General features: G+C 38.0%; 1 protein-coding gene and 1 pseudogene across 4 annotated transcripts in view; one reads left to right on the top strand and one right to left on the bottom strand.

Moving 5' to 3' along the window:
* TRIM2 (tripartite motif containing 2) overlaps positions 1 to 22,444 on the top strand; it is a 241,770-nt gene that overhangs the window by 17,460 nt on the left and 201,866 nt on the right. The window lies entirely within an intron of this gene.
* Positions 15,110 to 15,532, bottom strand: LOC141517774 (COP9 signalosome complex subunit 9 pseudogene; annotated as a pseudogene).

Genomic DNA, 22,444 nt, shown 5'->3' with positions numbered 1-22,444 from the left:
AAGTTTTTGAATTTTGCATCTTTTCTCCCTCTCTCCCTTACCTTCCTCATATACATGTATAACTAGGTTAAACACATTTACATAGTAATCATGTTGTGAAAGAAGAATGAGAACAAAAAAGAAAAAAAAATCACAAGAGGGAAAAAATATAATACATGAAACGAATTTAAAAAATTAAAAATAGTTAGTTTGGTCTACATGCAGACTCCATAGTTCCCTCTCTGAATGTGGATGGTATTTTCCAACACAAGTTTTAGGAAACTTTCTAAACTGGAAATTGTTTGATAGACATATTTTCTCATCTGAAAGTTCCTAATGCCAATGCAGTTGCTATACTTATGTGCCAATACGCCATGTGTTTTGATGATACAGTTTCTGACCTTCAGATATTTTGTATTTTAACTTGGGGAATTCCCAGATACACATTAATCAATACACATAATATACAATTTGGGGGAGCAGAACGACAACATTAAACTTGGGTGTCACAGCTCAGCTGAGAAGAAGATAAAACCTTTCCTTCCTTCTGCCCCAGTATTCCATATGTAATCTTATAGATTTTTGATTCTTATAAAGCAAACCACATTCTTTCATGTATTCAAATCCTAACATCCATTTTGTGAATCAAATTTCTTGTTCTTCCTCCTCTTCTTTTCTTTCTTAGACTTAGAGTAGTAACTAAGGTTGGGTCACCAGGGTACTAAAATTCAGAGGAAGTTGATATTTGAGGTCCTTCAGTAGGAGTATAAGAATAATTAGTTAAAATAGGAGGCTACTAGATATTTTCTTTCCTTCCTCACCAAGTTGAGGTTGTACTCTGCTGCCTGTCCTTTTCTCCCAGAGATGACCCTTTAACAATATCTCATGTCTTCCTCATGGAATAGTATGCTAGAACCTCTCCCTGTCCCCAACTGAATTTAGCTTTGAAGTTGATTTCATGGTACTTTTTTGGTGTTTCTAAGATAAACACTACTGGTCACAGTTCTGTTTTGACTCTCCAGTTTGGGCCATTTGACTGTTGTTTCCACAAATCATCTTCTAAGTGTATTTTGGTTCTGGTAAAAGACTTGGTTGGAGGTTTAGGTTGATAGCTGAGGCTCAGGAATTTGGGGTAGATTTCAACAATCAATCCATAGCCTAGGTTTGAAACTCACTTTTTAACTATGCCAAGGTCACTTAACCTCTCCCATTCTCAGTTTCCTCATTTTTAAAATGAATATAATGTTTGCATTATATTTTCCCCTCCCTCCATAATCATATGTGAAAGTTCTCTGTGTATAAATATTCATTATTATGACTGGAATGACTGGAAATTGATTCTTTTGAGAACAATAAATTCTTTTAAGAAAAATAAATTTTAATTGAATCTTTTGTTTTTATCTCACCCAGATTTCCTGATGTCTCCCCCGATCCAAAAGCAATTTCTTACAATTAAAGGGGAAAAAATGTATATTTTTTAGTAAAGCTAGCTACTTTATACTATAGTTTTCATTCCCCTCCTCTGGAAAAAGGTAGAAGGAAGTGCCTTGTTCCATCTCTTCTTTAGGCCCCCAAGCCATTGTTATAATTTCACAGCATTCATTTTCATTTGTTTTGTTGTTGTTCTTTTCATTTCCATTATAGTTGTCATTGTGTCATTGTTTTCCTGGTTATACTTCATTTTTAATTAAGTTGATACTGTCTGTACTTTCTTGGAATTTTTCAATCACTATCATTTCTCAGAGCACAGTAATATTCTATTAATAGTCATGTACCATGATTTAATTAGACATTCTCCAAACAGTGGTCATCAGTTGCTTCTAAGACTATGATACTTATTTTTCCATTGAATTTAAAAAAAAATCAAGTATTTTTTTTTCTCTCCCATTTCCTTTCTTCCCCAGGAAAAACAAATATGCATAGTCAGGAAAAACAAATTCCTGTAATGTCCAGGTCCAAAAATGTGAATCTCATTCTACATATTTAACAGGACTATGATTCATACTTTTAAGCTACCAGTGGCTCTCAGCTCATCTTCAGCAGATTGTACTTGGCAAAACTTCATTCAAAGCTTATTCTATGAAGTCTTTGTGACATCCTTCTATTGCAATTTACCCCATGCTAGTTGAATGCATTTCATTGTCTACATTCCATAGGGATGCTTTGTGAAAGATCCATAGGGTCTGCTTCCCTTCTCTCCAATATTGATCCTCATCAAATACTGAATAGACATAATATAATTCAAGAGCAATTTGGACCAGGTACAACCCCCAATCAAAGCTCCAACATGTTTTTAATTGCTTTAAGCATCTTTGGCAAGAAGAATTAAAAGAAATGTTTCTTGGTCATTTCCCTTAAAATAGTTTTCTTGTGACCATTTTAAAGACCTTTGAAATTAATAATGAATTAATTTTTACTTGGTATCAGGGAAAAATGTCAAACTCCTGATTATTCACCTGTGAGAATAAGGAAGATAAAAGGTCCTGCTTCATTCTCTTAGTTCTTCCTCAAAATACAAAGAAGAAAGTCAAATTGCAAATGACGTCACCTTGAGTGACTGAAGTGACCTTCACTCCCAAAAGGAAAAAAGGGAAAGAAGTCTTCAAGAGAACAGTTTGTCAGAGACCTGGACAAAGACTCATGGGCAAAGACTTATGAAGTGCCAGTAGAAGTTGGTGAAGGATGTCAAATTGACATGGGGCTATATTTCTCCCTAGAAAGTATTTCCCTCCCCATATGGATGGACTCATTTACTTCATGTTGTTGTAGTTCTGTTGGTAAATGAAAACAAAAATCTCCTGGAGATCTGGTAATCTCCAACAGAAATTCCCCCGTTTCTTCTGCCAGAGCCACTCATCAAGCACCAGGAGGAACAAATGAAAGTGCTCAATGTGACCTCTGGCAGATAGACCCACAGAATTCAATACAAGTTTGACTCTAAACTCTTGACCAAATTACAGATGTATCTCAATTAAGAGAACTAATGAGTTTCTGAGGAGTTGAATTTTTTTATGAAGCAACTCTTGTTTTATATTCATGAAGGAAGCTTCTTTATAAAAAGCCTACAGTGATTGAAAGAGGCTGGCGAAATGTAATATCTAAGCAGTGATAGGTTTTGCCCAACTATCTTACTGAACTGTCATTTTATTTCCTTCAGACAAAAAAAATCTTTATTTTTTCAATCAACAAGCATTTGTTTTCTCTGCCTCTTAGCTTCCCCACATTTGAAAACATAAAGAAAAGAAAATCCTTCTAATAAATGTGTATCAAACTAAAAAAGTATCAAACTAAACAAAATCTTGTATTGGTCATGTCTAAAATCATGTCGATGGCAGGAGGTGTAACATGCTTCCTCATGTATCCTCTGTAATTGTGGGTGGACATTGAATTAATAAGAGTTACTAAGTCTTTCAAAGATTTTTGACTTAACATGTTGTTAGTGCATAATTTGTTCTCCTAGTTCTCCTTATTTCACTATGCATCTGCTCAAAAAACTTCCCAGGTTTCTCTAAAACCTTTCATTCTCTCTTATAGCACAGTAATATTCTATTTTGTTCAGATACCATACTTTGCTCAATCATTTGTTAAACAATTTTCCAGGGGCTGGGAGGCAGGATAATGGAGTAAAAAGAATCCTGTATTTGAAATTAGAGCACCTAAAAATCCCAGATGCCTTTTACCAATATATTTTTGGACAAATTACTTCCCTTCTAAGTATCCCAGATTCTTCATTCCTAAAACAAAGGGGTTGAAACAGACATTCTCTACAGATGAATTTCTGCTCTTAACAGCAGAGAAGACAAGACTTGTATCAGGATTTGGGGTCAGGACTCCAACTCTCAAAATAACTTCAGTCTGAATTATAAGAGAAACTGTGACCTAAAGGAAAAGGTCATGCTGAAGGATAGAAGAAGGAAAGGAAACTGTCAGGGAATGGCATCAAGACCAAAGACTTGAAACACATTTAAATCATAGAACCTTTGGGTCAGAACCATAGAAATCCTGCTTACTAACTATATGACCTTGGGCATATAAATTAATCTCTCTAAGTCTCAGCCTCATTATCTGAAAAATTAGAAGTTGGCCTCTAGGGTCCATTCCAATTGAAAATTCATGCTCCCATGAACTAGTCCTATAGTTCAGAAGATACTGGATATAATCTAAAAACGTATCAGAGATGGGGAGGCTAGGTGGTGCAGTGGATAGAGCATCAGCCCTTGAGTCAGGAGTCCCTGGGTTCAAATCCAACCTCAGACACTTAATATTATTACCTAGCTGTGTGGCCTTGGGCAAGCTACTTATCCCCATTGCCTTGAAAAATCTAAAAAAATTAAAAAAATTTTAAAAAGTATCAGAGGTCACCATTTCATGTCTGTTCTAAAACAGAACTTCTTTCTGTCCAGAGGAAACAGGTTCCAGGTACCAGATTGCCCTGTCCTACCCTGCACTGCAGGGCTAGCTCTGGATGAAAGCCCAGGTTTCAGGACTAGCCAAGAACCACTGACCAAAAACCATCATGGGATTGAGAGTCTCTGGCAAGCAACATTGACTAGTATTTGCTGAGAATAAAAAAGGAACTCAGTGACCTTCCTTCTCATCAGCATCCCAGTTATCACTCCTGGCTCACCAGCCACTGGAAGGGAAGACTTTTTATATAGGATCTCATGCTTGCTTTCACTCATCTGTGGGCTCTTATCTTGATGACGAAGACAGCTGCTGGATGCTGGCTCTGGTTAGAAGCACGAGGCTTATCTAAAACGACAGCAGGCCTCCTACGTCTCACAGGGCTAATTTCATTTTATTTCCTCCTTCTGGCTTAACTATGAGCAGTGGAAAGTTTCATTTTTCTTCCACTCTTGATATGGTATCAAAAGCTGTTCATTGTTGTCTGTCTGTTCTCCCTTTCTCCTTCTTTTCCCTTCCCCTCCCTCTTTGTCAGTCTCTCTTTACTTTTCTCTTGGTATGTCCCCATCTCTCTATTTCTGTCACTGCCTTTCTGTGTCTGTTTTTGTTAATCTTTTTCCTACCTCCCTACCTCCCTTTGTGGATCTTTCTTTTCCTCCCCTCCATTTCTTAATTAAAGGAGTGACAAAAAGAAGGCACGGAGGGGTCAGTTGGTTCCTGTAAAACTAGAAAGAAAGAAAAAAGAAGGAAAGAAGGAAGGAAGGAAGGAAGGAAGGAAGGAAGGAAGGAAGGAAGGAAGGAAGGAAGGAAGGAAGGGAGGGAGGGAGGGAGGGAGGGATTGGCCTAGATTTCCCTCAAGTCAAAGCATTCCATTTCTAGTAAGATCTAAAGCATTTGCTGTTAAAGGAATTGCCAAACCACTCTATTATCTTTGCCAAGAAAATCCCAAAAGGGGTCACAAAAAGTTGGACATGACTGAAAATAACTATAACATTCATTCATTCACCAGATACTATGTTACATGGAAAATATTGCATAATGCCCTCTCTATGGAAGATGCAAAAAATGAGGGACAATGTATATCTCCTAAGTTCTAAATGATTATTATATTACTCTTATTGTTGTGAAAATACTAAAATTTGCAGAGTGGCCAAAATGTTTTAGGGAGTGTGTAACACAGCTGGATACAAACCAGGTGCTGTTCATTACTGTATCCATAATATCATTCAAATGCTTTCTCTTCCTTTTATACAAATAACTACCAGCAAGGAAACTAGGGAAGAAGAATTTAAGGCAGAAGAGAACATTAGATCTCAGGCACAGAAGGGAGAGAATACAACTGAGACTACAGATGGGTCAGAGGCCAAAACCTTCATCATTTTGGTCATCTACAGGGGAAGGGGAGTTCAGAATTGTCCCTTTGGACAGGTCCCTTGGACTTGGCATGTCCTGATTTGTCCATTTTTCTCCCTATTTCCGCTTTGACTTGTGAGACATCTGGGCTCTTGTCACTAAAACAAGGCTGCTCAATCAATCAGCAAAGGTCTTAAGTTTTATAGAGACTTAAGTGAGTCTATTTGCTCCTACAGGGAAAGCCAGCAAGAAAACTCAGAGAGAGAGATGTGTTCATACAGAGACTGCCCATTTCAAATAAGCCTGAGGAATCTGAGAGAGGTTTTGGGGACTATCACAGCCTCTCAGCCATTATTTTACCACTTTACCTAGTGCAAGACTCTGCATATTTTAATAAAATAACTTGAATTAAAATGAATTTTGGTGACAAAAGGTGAGAAATGCCCAGGACCAAAGGTAGCAATTTGCCTGCTCTTCCTGGCCACAAACATCTTCCCTCTTGGATTCCCCCAGCTCCCCCATCATACTCTATTATTATTCAATATAGCCTTGAGTATTTAAGAGACTAATACCAGGAAAAAACACTTTAGTGCTTGGAGGGGAAGGGAGAGGCATCTTTTGTGATTTCTGCAAGGCATCTCCTGTTTTTCTTTTGTCCATGCCTTCAGCATGCCACCTTCCTTACTACACTGACTGGAAGTGACTTTCAGAGAAAATGGTCATTATCAGTCATTAGGACTTCGGTTCAAATTCTGATGCTCCTAATTAGGATCAAAGAATCATAGATTTAGAAGGAACCTCAGAGGCCATTTAATTCAATACATATGTATAGCTTCTTTTCCATTAAATATGCATTCATCAAGGGCAGGGACTTTGTTTTGCCTATCTCTTAGCTTCAGAACTTAGAAAGTTTCTTCTACATAGTAGGGGGTTTCATAAATGCTTATTGATAATTGGAAAAAATAAGGAAGGCAGAAAAAAAAGGAATGATGAACCGGATGCTTTCACAAAAAATCTAGAAAGACTTACATGGCCTGATAGAAAGTATAAAAAGTAGAACCAGTGGAACAGTGTACACAGTAGCAGTAATCTTATATGATGATCTGCTGTATAAGACAGCTATTCTGATCACAACAATGATTCATGACAATTCTAAAGGGCCTTTGATGAAAAATGCTATTTTTCCCTAGAGGAAGAATTGATAGAGTGTGAATACAGATTGAAGCATACTATTTTTCACCTTATCTTTTACATGGTTTTTTTGGGGGAGGGTTGTCTGTATTTTCTTTCACAGCATCACTAATATGGAATATGTTTTTCATGTGTAATCTATATCATGAACATGTATGATCTATATCAAATTGCTTGCTGTCTCAGGAGAAGGGGAAAAGAAAGGAGGAAGAAAATTTAAAGATCAAAATTTTTAAAAAACAAATATTAAAAATTATATACATAATTAGAAAAGTAAAATATTAATTAAAAAATTAAAACTGCTTTTTGACTGACTAAATGACTTGTTAAAAGTTACATAAGTAGAGTTAAAGGTGAGACTTGAATTCAGGTCTTCTGACTATAGAAATTTGCATTCTTTGCAATGTACCATGATAATTTTGTGACCTCATTTAAACTCTTGGGACTTGAGTTTTCTCATCTGTAAAATATGACTTCTTAGATTCTTCTGGGGCAGCTTAAAAGGTACAGTGGATAGGATTCTGAACTCAGGAGCTAAAAGACCTGAGTTCAAATTTAGTCTCAGATACTTAGTAGTTGTGTGACACTGGGCAAATTACTTAATCCTGTTTGCCTCAGTTTCCACATCTATAAAATGAGCTGGCAAACCACTCTAGTATCTTTGCCAAAAAACTTCAATCAGAATCACAAAGAGTCAGATACGTCTGATCAACAAAAATCCTTCTAGCTTTAGATTTCATGATGCTAACATTTTGTACTCAATATCATTACATCACTAGTGCTTCTGTACTCTGTTAAATGCTATGAATCCATATATGAATTCATGTTAATAACTTAATTTTAAATTATTATTCCATTTCCAAATTCATAAAACATAGCTTCATCCACAACAAAAAGGAGAACAGCCTCTAGATGGTTGTTTTCCTCATATTCAGATAGCAAATAACTCCAGCTCTTACACCTACGAACCCCCATTCCATATCTCCCTCCCTCGGATTTTCAAAGTTTTATAGTAGTATTAAAGACATAGTTTGGAAGTTCCAAGACCAGTTCAAAATAACATGTCCAGAAATTCCAAGGTATGCCCTCAGTATCAATAAACTATTTACATTAAGACCTTAATGTTACAGTCAACAAGCTATGTCCCAAAGACCAAATCTGGCCTGCTACTTATTTTTGTATGGTCTGCAAGCTAAGAATTTTTTAAAAAAAACATTTTTAAATTCCAAAAAACCCTTTATTTTTTTAAAATATTTTCTTATTTTTAGGGTTTTTTTGCAAGGCAAATGGGGTTAAGTGGCTTGCCCAAGGCCACACAACTAGATAATTATTAAGTGTCTGAGGCATATTTGAACTCAGGTACTCCTAACTCCAGGGCTGGTGCTCTGTCCACTGTGCCACCTAGCTGCCCCTAAAACCCCTTTATTTCAAAATATAATGCTACAGTTTTAAAAGCTATTAAAACCATTCTTAACGCAAGATCTGTACAAAAACAAATGATGGCTCTGATTTGACCTGTAGATCAAAGATTGTTAATCTCTGTTAATATTATCAATGTGGGTGTTCACTCCCCAACCCCTGTTGTCTTTGAAGAACTTTTAATGAGTTTCTGAGTTGGTGAGCAAGTTTTGGGTAGAAAACGAATTTATTTTTAACTCTGAAAATTTGTCAGGTAGCACACACTTGGTCCATCAACAGATTTGTAGATCCAGATCTTTCCTTTTTTTTTTAAGGGTTTTTGCAAGGCAAGGGGGTTAAGTGGCTTGCCCAAGGCCACATAGCTAGGTAATTATTAAGTGTCTGAGGTTGGATTTGAACTCAGGTCTTCCTAACTCCAGGGTTGGTGTTCTATTCACTGCACCACCTAGCTGCCCCCATCCAGATATTTCCAATATGGTGGCACCTGTCAAAATTTGTGCTCGGTTGTTATTTGAGAATTCTGAGTCACCTCCATACCAAGGTTTTGAAAATTTGGGGTCACCTCCACATCAAGATTGAACATTGGAGCTGGCCTTTACTGACAGATTGACAAATCATCATAATTTCAAATGGAAAAGAGTTGGGGTCATCCATCTTGTCATAGTTTTTCCTATTTCTTTTGATTGAAGATAAGATGGATAAATTCAATGACCAGGCTGAAGTCATTATGTTGTGACAGGACTGGGATAGGGACCAGACTGTGAGTTCATTGTTGCTGAGATAAACAGATTTACTCTGCACCACCCTTTGTGGTTAATCTGAATGAATACTTTAAAAAAATCTAAACAGAACAACTAGGTAGCACTAAAGTGCATAGAACATGGGGCTGGAAACCTTCAGAAAGTCTCATCTTCATGAGTTCAAATCTGGCCTTAGACACTTAGTAAGCTGTGTGACCTTGGGCAAGTCACTTAACCCTGTTTGCCTTAGTTTCCTTTTCTGTAAAATGATCTAGAGAAAGAGATGACAAATGACTCCAGTTTCTTTGTCAAGAAAAACACCAAAATGGGGTCATGAAAAGTCTGATACAGCTGAAACAATTGAACAACTTACATTTGTTATAGCCATTGTGTGGATTGTTTCTTGGTTGTGCGTACATTTGGATTCTGTATTAGACATCCTCCATAACAGTGACAAACACCCTTGCAAACATATGTTTATCCCTTTTTTTCATGGGATGTTTTAGTGGGTAGAGTGCTGGTCTTGGAATCAAGATAACAGGAGCTCAAATATTGCTTCAACTATGAGACCCACTTGATCCTTCTCAGTCTTAGTTCCCTGAGTTGTAAAAATGGAGTTAATAATAATGCATAGGATTGTAAGTCTCAACATATGTAAAACAGAGTTTTAAAACAAAGTACTATATGACTCTTAGCTTTCTAATGATCACTGTTCATTTCTAATCATCATTTTCAGTCATGTCCAGCTCTTCTTGACCCCATTTGGGATTTTCTTGGCAAAGTTACTGTAGTGGTTTGCCATTTCCTTTCCAGTTCATTTTATAGGTGAGGAAACTGAGGCAAACAGAGTTAAGTGACTTGCCTAAAAAGTCACACAGCTAGTAAGTGTCTGAAGCCAGATTTGAACTCACGAAGATATCTTCTTGACTTCAGACCACGCCACCATACCAGCCCCTTTTCATTTACTTAGGTACAGTCATCAGGAATATTTTTCTGATTCTGTGTATGTTCCTCTGCAACAGTTCATTTGACTTCTCATGCTTCTCTAAATTCTTCATATTCATCATTTCTTTGGTAGTATTGTATTAGTTGATAGTTTTTAAATGTGGTCAGAACAAATACATTTGGCTCAAATTCAGGAATTGATTTTGCATTACCCAGTTTTATCAATTGATACAAAACATCATCAAAGACCCACTAGAAGGAGGAAATGACTGATGCATACTTTGTGGTTTCTTACTGTTCTTATTGTTCAAAAGATAGTGTCAACTTTCTACACGGGTATGTTTATGTTTTGAGAGATAGTTTGATATGGAATTGAAAGGTAAGAGTGGCAAACCAAACATCTCTTTATTTCAAATATTTGCTGAGGGCACTTGTGTGTTATAAACTGTCATAAAGACAGTGGAATGACAACACGGGTAGGACTGAGGCTGTTACCATTTTCCTCTCTCTGCTCTTTTATTTTCCTGTCCTATTTTACAGTTTCATCTATGTGAATTGCTAAAAAAAAAATTACATAAAGAAATGGAGGAAACTGAAACTGGTTTGCAAAAGGGTAAGTGAAAGGGAATCACTGACTGGAAGGATGTCAGTTTAACTTGATGTTACCTTGATGTCAAGAAGATTACAGACTGAAAAGCTCTAACTTGCTTCAAAAGACTTTTGAAACTTCAGGTAGAATGGAATTCTCCTTGCACAAAAGATAGCTTCAACATGATCTTCCTGGAAAATGGAGAAGCTTAAACCTGAAAGCCAGAATTTCTAAGTGTAGAATAGAAACTTGCCAAGGTTTTAGGGATATGAGAAGATAACCATTTGCTTACTTCAACAGGTGATTGATTTGAGGGCCCATTTTCTAAAGATACAGTGTGGTGAGAGGAAGAAAACAGTCTCTGCCTTCAAGGAACATAAAGATTTGTTTGACCACTGCTTATGCTTCAAGAGAGGAAAATTCCTCCCTTTGTGTGACTTGTTCTGGTAATGGATCACAAGAAGGGGCTCCCATTGAGCAATGTTTAATGAGTGGCATTTTTATATCCAGATTCCAATAGTCTTACAAAAGAATTTCCCTACTGTGACTCTGAAGGCTAAAATCAAAACCTCCCTGAGAATGGGAGTTACCTTGTCCCTTATCAGTCAAAGAAATGTGGCATAGTGGAAATATCTATTTAAAAAATATCTATCTGAAAGTCAGACAATCTGGGTTCTGCCTCTGCCTCTTCCAATAATTGGTTATGTGATCTTGAAAAATCATTTTATTTCTATATCCACTTCTTAACTAGTAGTCTATGAGAGGGTTTCATACCTATGAGGGGTTCCTATTGTTATTGTTATACCAAAGGTGTTTCCATTGCATCTGCAGAAAATCACCTTAAATAGTAATGTTTTTGTTCAACTACAAAAAATCTCACATTTATTTTATCTACCTGTGATGTGGCATAGTGGATAGAGTGCCTTACCTAGACTCAGGAAGGCCTGAGTTCAAATCCAGTCTCAGATACTTGCTAGATATGTGTCCTTGGGCATGTCACTTAATCCTATTTGTCTCAGTTTCCTTATCTATCAAATGAGCTGGAAAAAGAAATGGCAAACTACTATAGTATTTTTGCCAAGAAAACCTCAAATGGGGTCATTGAAGTGTCAAACATGACTGAAAAATGACTGAAGAACAAAACTTATTCAAACAAAGAACATAAAATATAAAAGAATAATAGCAGGAGAATGACTTTCTTGACCCAATCACTTAATCCATTTCTGAGGTCTATCAAAAACATGAGAAGAATGAAATAGTGATGCTACTTCAGTGCATGATAGTGATATTGAATGACAGGTGATGTAAAGAGCTAGCCTGGGAGCCAGGAAAAGCCAGATTCAAGTCCCACTTCTGAAATTACTGACTTCATATCCTGAACAAGTCATTTGACATTTCAGTAACTTCCTTAGGTAACTTTCTAAGACTAAAGTTTCAGAGGAAATACTGAACTGCACTGGTAAAAGAAGTTTCCTCATCGGAAGTTCCATAGACCACTGAAATCACAAGTCTAGTCTAAAAAAAAAAAATAATAGCTGATACACAATTCTTTGAGGTTTGCAAGGTATTTGTTATCTTGTTTGTTCCTAATAACAGTTCTGTGCTATTTTAGATCCACTTGTAAAATGAGTAAATTGAGGTTAAGAGGTTAGGTGACTTGTCCAGAGCCACATAGCTAGTAACTAGCTGAGGTAGGACTAGAAATAATTCTTTCTGACATCAAGTCTACTAGGCAATTGAATTCTATTCAATGGCACTACTTTCCTTTCTGTAATTTTTTTTCTTGTTCAGTTATTTTCTGTCTCTTCATGATCCCATTTGATGTTGTCTTGGCAAAGATACTGGAGTGGTTTGCCATTTTCTTCCAATTCATTTTAAAGATGAGGAAACTGAGGCAAATAGGGTAAGTGATTTGCCCAAGATCATGCTTGTTAGTGTCCTGATTCCAAGCCCCAAACTCTATCCATCTTACCATCTAGCTGCTCAATTTCTCAGCCATTGTCAAATGGGATTGAAAAATCGCCAGAAATCTTTGGACAGAAAATCTCTGTGCCCGGACAATAAAACTTTAGTCTTTGACCTCTGAATTAAGAACTAGGCCTGTGGTTTCAGTAGATGATTGGGGTTAAAAGGATAAAGAAACCACAGCAGCCAACCATGAAGGTCTCTTTCTCTGGGTTGTTTCTTTAGCCTAAAGAACCCTCTTGTATAGTGAAGCTGTGGTTGAAGTTGGACCTTCTCAGCCTAGTCATGAGACATAGTTTCTGCAGTAATGTAATAGGATCAAATAAGAGGTTTCCCAGTCCCCCCTCACTGCAATCATGGTTTACCAAAGGTCTTGACACATGGGATAAAAGGCAGTCAGAGACAATCCGATGGAAAGATATGAAGTCAAAATTTCCCTAGTAACTAAATCATTCTGGGATAATCAGTCCTGGGGTCTTGTTGGAGTCATGAGACTTTGTGAGAAGGTCATCAACACTCTTGGAGGGACTTTTTTGATAGTCATAAATGTGCTCCTCTCACCTATGGGGACTTACAATGAATAGATAGAAAACTGTGCCAGGGGGGTAAATCCTAAGGGTGAGGAGAGGAAAGACAATCATGATTAATTATAGCTTGTCAGGAGTCAGGTCTATTATATATGTATATATTATATATTATATATTTTTAGGTCCTACAATGTCCTGTCACTTCTTTTACCAGAGGTTTTCTCAATGGACAGCCAGGTGGCATGGCATGGTTTGCAAAGTTCTGGGCCTGGAATCATGATGACTCCTCTTCTTGAGTTCAAATCCAGTCTCAGATTCTTACTAGCTGTGTGACCCTGGGCAAGTCACTTAACCTGTTTACCTTATTTTCTTCATCAGGAAGATGATCTGGAAAGGAAATGGTAAGCTACTCCAGCATCTTTGCCAAGAAACTCCAAATGGAATTACAAAGAGTTGGAAATCAATTACAGAACCACTCTTCTTCTTCTTTTGGCCTGTCACCCTCAACCAATAGTATTGTTCTGATTTAGGGATCTTAGAACTCTTGATCTCCATGTTCCAGCCCAATGTCATAGCTGGTGGGTGTTTCCTTTTCTTTGCACAGCTTGTTTTCTAGGCCGGGACTCCGCTTTTTGGATCCACTAGCTACATTCGAAGCTCAGAATACCTTTTCTACACGGTCTTTCCTGAGCCTCCCAATTCTTATTTCTCACTTACCCAGAAATTATTTTGCAATTTTTATCTACTTGTCTTCAAATATGCTCACTCCTCCCCTTGGATGAAAATAAGCTTCTTGAGGTCAGGGACTATTTTCATTTTTGTGTCAGAAATATTGAGATTTTTGTGTTTTACTGTCTCTCTGCTAAGTCTTCCAACCAAGGGGATGATTAGGACCATTTTCATTGATGTCCATATACCTATCAGTAGGAAGCAAGCAAAAGGAGCCTTGCTGGCCAGGAATATCAATAATAATGATTGCAAAAATGTAACAAATGTAACAAATATTTTATTAAGTACTATACTAAGCCCTGGGGATTCAATTATTTAAAAAGGCACAATTTCTTAACCCTCATAGAACTTATATTCTATGACTATGACTACTTCTATTAACAATGAAATACATTTCTGTCTCATTTTAAGGCAAGAAGTTCAAATATTAACTTTATTTCATAGTTTTGCATCCTATGGCTCATTAAGGTGAAGTGATTGGTTGAGGACAATCCAGTTAATTAGTCGGGGAGCTGGGGCTGAAGTTAGTGATGGACTAAGAAAGACAATTCTTTCCGGGCAAGAACCTCTTGGCCAAAGATTCTAAAGGCATTTGGTACCATCCTTTGTGTGGTTTGGTTTCTCAATTACTCTGTGTCTGTGTGGTAGTTTCATCTCTCATTCCTTTCTCTCTCTGAGCTTCACCCTCTTCATTTCAGATAGCTGCTTCAGTGAATCAGACTGGTTTTCCAAGCATGAATAATGGGGAGTTTCTTTTGGGGTTCTGTGATACTTTTTAAAGTGTTTCTCAGCCTTCATCTTCTACCATGATTTTTACCCCCCAAAGTGTGGACAGTCTTTAATTTGAAGGAAAGATAATTTGTTTAATTTATTTTAATGCTACTACTACTATATGAAATGTGGGAAGGTATGTTATTTATTTTTTCCCCTTATTTCTTTTTTTTAATTGCTTCTCCTCCCCTCCCCCATCTTTATTTGTACATTCTGTCCTGCTGAAATGGCATTGTTTTCTTTATATGTGCCTTTTAGTTAAAGATATTTTGTTTTGAATGAATGTGTCCTTTGGCTGACTGGTAAAAGTAAACACATCAATGGGGGCTCTGGAGTTATGGTTTGTTTGTTTTTTAGGAAAAATCTTATTATGTATTTGATAAGCTGACAAATTTGCTGTTTGAATCAGCATTCCAAAACAGAAACAATTTATTTTTCAAAATTATGCATCAAACCGTGACATCATTCAAATGTGGAAAAATAGAACTACATACAAATAAAACCCTTTTCATATTTATTCAGACAAGGACAACAGCTGATATTAAAAGATATCTACAGCAGCTTCTTAATGGTTAACATTTTTTTATAGTTCATTTCCTGTCTTGGTAATCATGCCCCAACTTTAAGTGATTTCCAAAAGCTCTTTAGAAATCATAAACCATGTTTTGATTAAATAAAAGCAGTATTTACGCTACTGCTACAAATCAAAGAATTAACATCTTGGGTTTCCCTAGCTGGAAATCACTTCACTGGATATCATCATCATCAAAAAGATCTTCGAAATCATTGAAGAAGTCTTCGTGCATGGCTTTCTCATTGGTGGCCAAGTCCATCAGGAGCCCCGTGCTGCCTCCAGCCTCGTCCAGGTCCAGGTAGGGCCTGGCGCCCTCTGGGAACATCTCATCCACAGCTGGCTTCATGGCCCTGTCGCTTGGAGTTATGGTTTTGATCCCATAACACCTTGAACCTTGGATAGCTTTTCTTAGAGACCACAAACAAGAAGAGTGTTCCCAGTGGTACCTTTGTAAATAATACCACTTGTTTAATGTGGACCAATACCCACATTCCCTGCAGACCCAGTATCTGAATATCTAAAAATTGTTAAAAATAGGTAGGTGGAAGTTGGGCCAGTGGGGAAATTTTTCTTTTCTTTAAAAAAGATTTACAATGATTCTAGGAAAACTTCCTAAGTGCATCTGAAGTAGGATTCAGTTTATAAAAGCCAAACTAGAGATGCAAAAGTGTCTATGAATAAAGCACAGGGTTTGTTATTTTTTTAAAGACACCTATAGTAAAATACAGGGCAAACCTGCATAACAGGTTGAGTCAAATAGTTAGACTTGGCAATGGCAGCAACAAAAAGACAAGAATTCAATTCCTAACTCCTTATACTGACTAGATTGGCCTAGGTCTGGGATGCTTTCCTTTCTCACCTCTGTCTCCTAAAGTCTCCTAGATTCTGTTGAGTCTGAGCAGTAATCTCATTTTATACTAGAAGCCTTTTCTCATCCCTTATCTTAAGCACCTAACCCAAATTGATAATCTCCAATTTATCCTGTATTGCATATGGTTGTTAGCATGATTGTCTTTTGCCTTTCTTCATTTCTCAAATACTTAACACAGTGTCTGACACTCAGTAAGTATTTAATGAATGCTTATTGGCTAACTGTATGACCCTGGACAAATCACTTAATTTCTCCAAATTTCTGTTTCATAATGTATAAAATAGTGATAATAATGCCTAGATGTTTACATTAGGACTGCCACAAGCCTCAGGTGACAAACTACATAAAGTTCTTTGTCAATTTTAAAATACTTTGTAAAAACTAGTTGTTATTGTAATAAATTTTTTACAATATAGCCGCAGCTATGTGGAGCAGTAAATAGAGTGCTGTCAGGAAGACCTGAGTACAAATCCACCTTCAGACACTTACCTGGGCAAGTCACTAAACCTCTGTCTATTTCCTTATCTGTAAAATAAGAATGATAGCATTTACTTTCTACAGTTACTCTAGTCATCAAGTGATAATAATATTTGTAATGTCTTTGTAAATCTTAAAGCTCTATATTATTAAAGCTCATTATTATTATGATCATCACTGATAATGCTACTACTAGGAACAGGACTTCTTAATATTTTTACCATTAATTGGTCAAAGCCACTTAACCTAGCCAGTGAATGGTTGCTTTCTTCCCCTTCCCCTGGTTTTTGGTGTATTTTTTTTTTACTTTTTCAGGATAATGAAGTTAAGTGACTTGCCCAAGGTCACACAACTAGGCAATTATTAAGTGTCTGAGATTGGATTTGAACTCAGGTCCTCCTGACTCCAGGGCCAGTGTTCTATCCACTGTGCCCACCTAGCTGCCCCTCTTACCCCTGGCTTGAAGAAAGGGAAGCAAGAATTTTTGGGGGGGAAATGATAGTTAAAGAAAGACATTTTTCTTTTATATGAACTCACTGACTTCAGACAAAAATAATTTTAAAATATTATCTTAGTATTTGGGGAAGGTGGGGAAAGGGTCTTTATATTCTTCTACATTCTGTCAACAGTGTGTTAGCAACCCTGAATCAGAGCAGATTAGATAACCATGCCCCTTCAATACCTTTATCCACATTATTGATAAAATTGCTAATCAGTGATGGGTCAAATATAGCATTTGAATCTAGAGCACCCACTGTAAAATGTTCATTCCAGAATGACTTTTCCTGTTGGGTCATTTCTGCATTTGGGCTGCCTTTCCAATGGTCACCCCCTATCTAATTACCCACCCAACCCCAATTAAGTGGTGCTCAGACCCAATTGGTGGGTGCTCAGACTTCTCAAACTAATTTTGTTAATCCTTTGACACAAAATGTAGGAGAGTAAAGTTGCTTCCAAAAGACTTTCATGGATTCCAAAACAAAATGACAATTGCTTTTTCAAATGATCTCCTTCATTAACACTCATAATTAAGGATTGATTGATCTGAGGATCTCAAGTTGTTATTCTACCCCCCCACCCACCCACCCACCAGAATAGTATGGGCTTTACTCTGAGTCTGTCATCCCTACTCACTTCTTCCCCCTTGGTAGGGGAGAGAAACTCTTTAAAGTCTCTATTTAAATTAAACATCAATTGACACTCTCTTTTGATCTGGTACACACTGCAGACTGGATTGCTATTGCCTTGGTAACCATCTCCAAAGGGAAAAGAGCTTTCTCTCGTTTCCACAGAAACCACTCCCTGCTGAGACAGGTGCTTGGAATGGGAGTGAGGTGAATAGCAATGAGGGTTGAAGGGAGGAGTCTGAGGTAGGAATGGGTGGAGGCAAGGGAAAGGGGAGCAAGAGTCGCATGATCTTGGCCGCATCCTTGCATTTTTATCAAATGCTCCTATATTGCTCTAAAAATATAGCCCCCCCCCCCCCCCCGCCGCACACACACCCCATATAGTTGGGCTTTTTTTTTTCCTTTCCCGTCTCTGCCTCCCCTCTCCTCCCACCCCACCCTCCACCCCCAGCATCATTTAACATTTTCTGGCAAGATAAATTCCAGTCACCTGCAAGGAGCTGGTGTCTCTCCTGTCTGTGCTTTGGAAATGGTCCAGACTAACCAGGAACTAAGAACGAGCTCCCCCACACAGTAAGACTTATCTCTATAAAAAATCACTTTGCATGAAGCTACGTCAATGGGAAAAGAGAGAGTCTCAATCTCATTCTGTCTGGTTCATTTTCTCTCTTTCTCTTTCATTTCTTCCTAGAATCTTCCCTTCCCTTCTCCCTCTCTATTCCTTCCTTCCTTCCTTTCTTCCTCCCTTGTTTTCCTCCCCCTTTCCTTCTTTCCTTCCCTCCCTCCTTTCCTCCCTCTCTCCCTTGCTATCCTCTCTCTCCTCTCCTCTCCTCTCCTCCCCTCCCCTCCCCTCCCCTCTCCTCTCCTCCTTCCTTCCTTCCTTCCTTCCTTCCTTCCTTCCTTCCTTCCTATATCCACCTTTGTATCCCCAGTATCTAGCCCAGTACCTGAATTGAATTGAATTGAATTGAGGTTACTTATTTCTTGTTTTGACTGAGAAAATGATTATCAGGGCAAAAGTGAACTTTCTACTCTATGAGTAAATTTAGGAATTTAGGAAAGGGCAAAAGAGGGCCGATGTTTGCCTTCAGACAAACTCTGACATTCTTGGGGGTCTTGGTGCTTCTGCTCCAGCTCAGCGTGCGGGTGGCTGGCTTCACCCTGGCGTCTCTGTGTGGCTCTGTGTCTGCTCTTGGAGTGGGGAGGGGGCAGACTGACATGATTCCTCACCTGGCAGCTGGGTTGGGGACAGAGGAGGAGCATGTAGTCAGATGCACAGAGAGTGAGGGCCACTCTGAGGCAGCCAGTGCTTTTAGTCTCTCTGCCGGGGGCTTGAGAAGTGTTCTCTCTGCTTCCTAGTCACCAGTGCTGGGGGAGGAGTGCACAGGTGCCACCCGTACCAACTACACATGTGAGTATTCTGGACCCCTGTTCTGGTGGCCTAATTGAGGTTCAAGCTCCAGTGTTGACTGAATCTCCAGGTTCCCCAGTGTCCCCAGAGACAACAGCCACCTTCACTACTGGAGACAGAAAGCAAGAGGACTCTGGGGCTTTCCACAACACATCGTTCCCACCATCAGGACTCCTTTAGGATTGCGTGCATTGCCTCAGTGATGAGGCCAAGAGCCAGGAGGCTCCAAGATGGGGGCTAAGACTCTGCGGCACTTCAGAGAGGAGGATTCTCTCTACAGGGTAAAAGATGACTGATTTCTCTCAGTGTCTGTAGGAATTACAACATAAAAAGACAGTTGCTGGGATAGAAAGCCTTCTAGAAACAGGGAGACTCTGATAGAAGACATTTGATAGGAGGAGAAATCAGCCTTGAACAGTGAGGGCTTTTTTTAACTCACTGAAAATGTTCCCTCCCTGAATTAAAATGATGCCTGTCTGACTGGTGAAGCAGAAGTACAAAGTCGTTTGGGGTCTAGTCCAAGGGTGTGTCACTGAAGGCGCCACAGACTTTGCTGAGAACAAATGTTGGTGGGTTGTGGGGGGGTGTCTATTTTGTGCTCGGGATTGTACAATGTGTGCAGTTGGAGAGCTGGCTGTTTATTCCAGAAACAGGCATCTTCTGGCATTTATTTTTCATCCTCTGACATCCTGCCTCCCAGAGGGATATTTCACATCACAGGCTTTCAGGTCAATGGGCAGAACTCATGGGAAGTAAGACCAATTAGTGAACTAGTAGACCAACTACTGCTCCCTCCTTCTAAAAAGGACTCCCTGAGAGTAATTCTCCCCCCCCCCATTCACTTTAAGTGAGAATTTTGTAGCTAGATCTATTTTTCTTGTTTTCTTGTTGAAAGGACTGTCATACTATCTAAATGTCTCTCAATTGAGAATACAAATTTATCATTACTTTAAAAGATGTTTCTTATTCTCGAGCAGGCAGCACATTGTAGCAAAATCATAAATAAATCTGAAGTTGAAAAGCCTGACTTTGAATACCAGTTCTGTTATATACTGGTCATGACCTTGATCCAGTCACTTCTCATTAGGTCTCAACTCCCTTATCTGTAGAATAAAGGGGTGGAACTATATCAAGATTTTATTTTTTTTTACCTTTCATGTGACATGGAGCTCTTTAGCAAAGTGGGGAAGCCTGTGGACTCCTCAGAATAATAGATTTTTTTGTTTATTCTCTTTACAATTCTTTTTATTTTAAATTTAAATATAAATAAGAAAATATACACATATGTACATAGAAATCTATAATCATAAACATATACATATTTGTAAGACTGTACTATATATTTCTCTACTTATCCTTAATATAATCTTTTTTTAAAAGATCATAATTAAAGGACAGGTTTTCAGTTAGAGGTTAATGAAAATAAAAATGTAATTTTTCCCCATCCAAATTCTTAAACTTCTCAGTACCCACTCTATCCATAGATTTCTTGGTGGTCCAAGGAAGCTAGGTCAAGAATCTTTGACTGAGGGGTGGCTAGGTGGCGTAGTGGATAAAGTACCGGCCCTGGAGTCAGGAGTACCTAGGTTCAAATCCAATCTCAGACACTTAATCATTACCTAGCTGTGTGGCCTTGGGCAAGCCACTTAACCCCATTTGCCTTGCAAAAACCTAAAAAAAAAAAGAATCTTTTACTAGATAATTGTAAAGAATTTGAGGTGAAGTAACATAATTTGAGGAAAAAACTATTGATTTTGGTGTGAGGGGATCTGGAGCCAGAAGACCTGGATTCAAATCCTACCTCCCCCCCCCCCACCTAATACCTGTAAATTCACAGATAATTCACTTATCTTCTCTGGGTTTCAAGTGTCCTCATCTAAAAATGAGGAGGTTAGACTCTATGGACCCTAAGATCCCTTCCATAGCTCTAGATCTATGATCCTTTGGCTATAACAAAAGTAATTTGAAAACTTGTAGAGAAGAAATTGAAAATATAATGGATAGACAAAATTGATGCAAACATTACATGATTTATTTATATCCCTATTAATTCATAAATATTGATCTGGCCCTGGGGAAAATTGTGCTGGAGGTTATTACCATTAAAAAAAAACTAGGGGATTACCTTCTTTTTTAAAATATGCATCTTTATCTATATACACTATGTATAAATATAGATGCGTATAGAGAGGGAGAAACTCCCCCCACACACACACACAGAGAAAGAGAGAGAGAGAGAGATCGACCAAGATGTACATATACAGGTTGTCTCCCCCATTAGAATGTGAGCTCCTTCAGAATAGGGATGGTGTTATGGTATTTCTTTGCATCTCCAGAGCTAAGCTTAGTTTAGCACATGATCATCATCATCATTAGAAAATATTTACTTGTTTATAGCTGTGGGCCTAAGATTTGGGATTCTCATTGCTGAACTACAATTTCCCTTGAAGATTTCGTCTTCAGTATTAAATATGGAGGTTTTCAGACTTTTCTAATAATATTCTATTGAGTTTTTTTTTTAAAGAAATTGTTCCAAAGCCTCTTTATTTGTAATGGGCCATATGTTCTTACCCATGAATCTCTACTATCTTTTTTCTCTCTGGAGTATATAGCAATAGGAAATTCTGTACAACTACAAAATTTATTAGCCAACAGAGAATATGATAGCAAGAATAGAACCACAAAAAGCTATTTCTTTATCTTAACTTCATGTGATCATAGAGTAACAGAATCTCTTGCTTTCTTCAAAGTACAGCAAAGGACCACTATGTACAAAAACTTTTCTAGATCAGATAAGTTAATATTTGCAAACTATTTAGCACAGTACTGGCATGTGGTAGGCATTTAATCAATGTTTATTACCTACACCCTCTGAATTCCTCTATTGATTATCATACTCTCCCTTTTGAAATTATTTTGCATTATCTAATACATAAGTAGTTATAAAAGACTATTGGGGTGGAGTCAAGATGATGGGAACTGGCTGGGGTCATGGTACAGCAGAAGTGGTATCAGGTGTGGAGCCTGGAGGTTACAGAGGCAGCAGAAGAAGAAGCATTAGCAGTGGTGAGAACCAGGAGCACCCAGAGCACTGGAATGGCAAGGGAACTTGGTCAGAAAGAGATTTCTGGGGGATTCCTGTACTAACATTGGGCACAGGATTAAGTGTCATTTGGCAGCTTCATTACCCATTACTTAGTTCTGGGTTGAATTTTAGGATGGAGAGGAACAACTATGGTCATGAAGGAACACTTTCTTACTCCCTGGGTAAGAATAAGAGTTCAGACGAGAATAATGACCAGTCCTCTTCCCAAACCACACCACCTTTTTTTTTTTTCAAGTGAACTTTAATTTATTATTACAATAATTTTG

The sequence above is a fragment of the Macrotis lagotis genome, chromosome 3 (genome assembly GCF_037893015.1).
Source record: "Macrotis lagotis isolate mMagLag1 chromosome 3, bilby.v1.9.chrom.fasta, whole genome shotgun sequence".
NCBI classification, from domain to species: Eukaryota; Metazoa; Chordata; class Mammalia; order Peramelemorphia; family Peramelidae; genus Macrotis; species Macrotis lagotis.
Note: the sequence above shows the minus strand (reverse complement) of the source record. Positions and strands in the feature narration are given on the sequence as shown.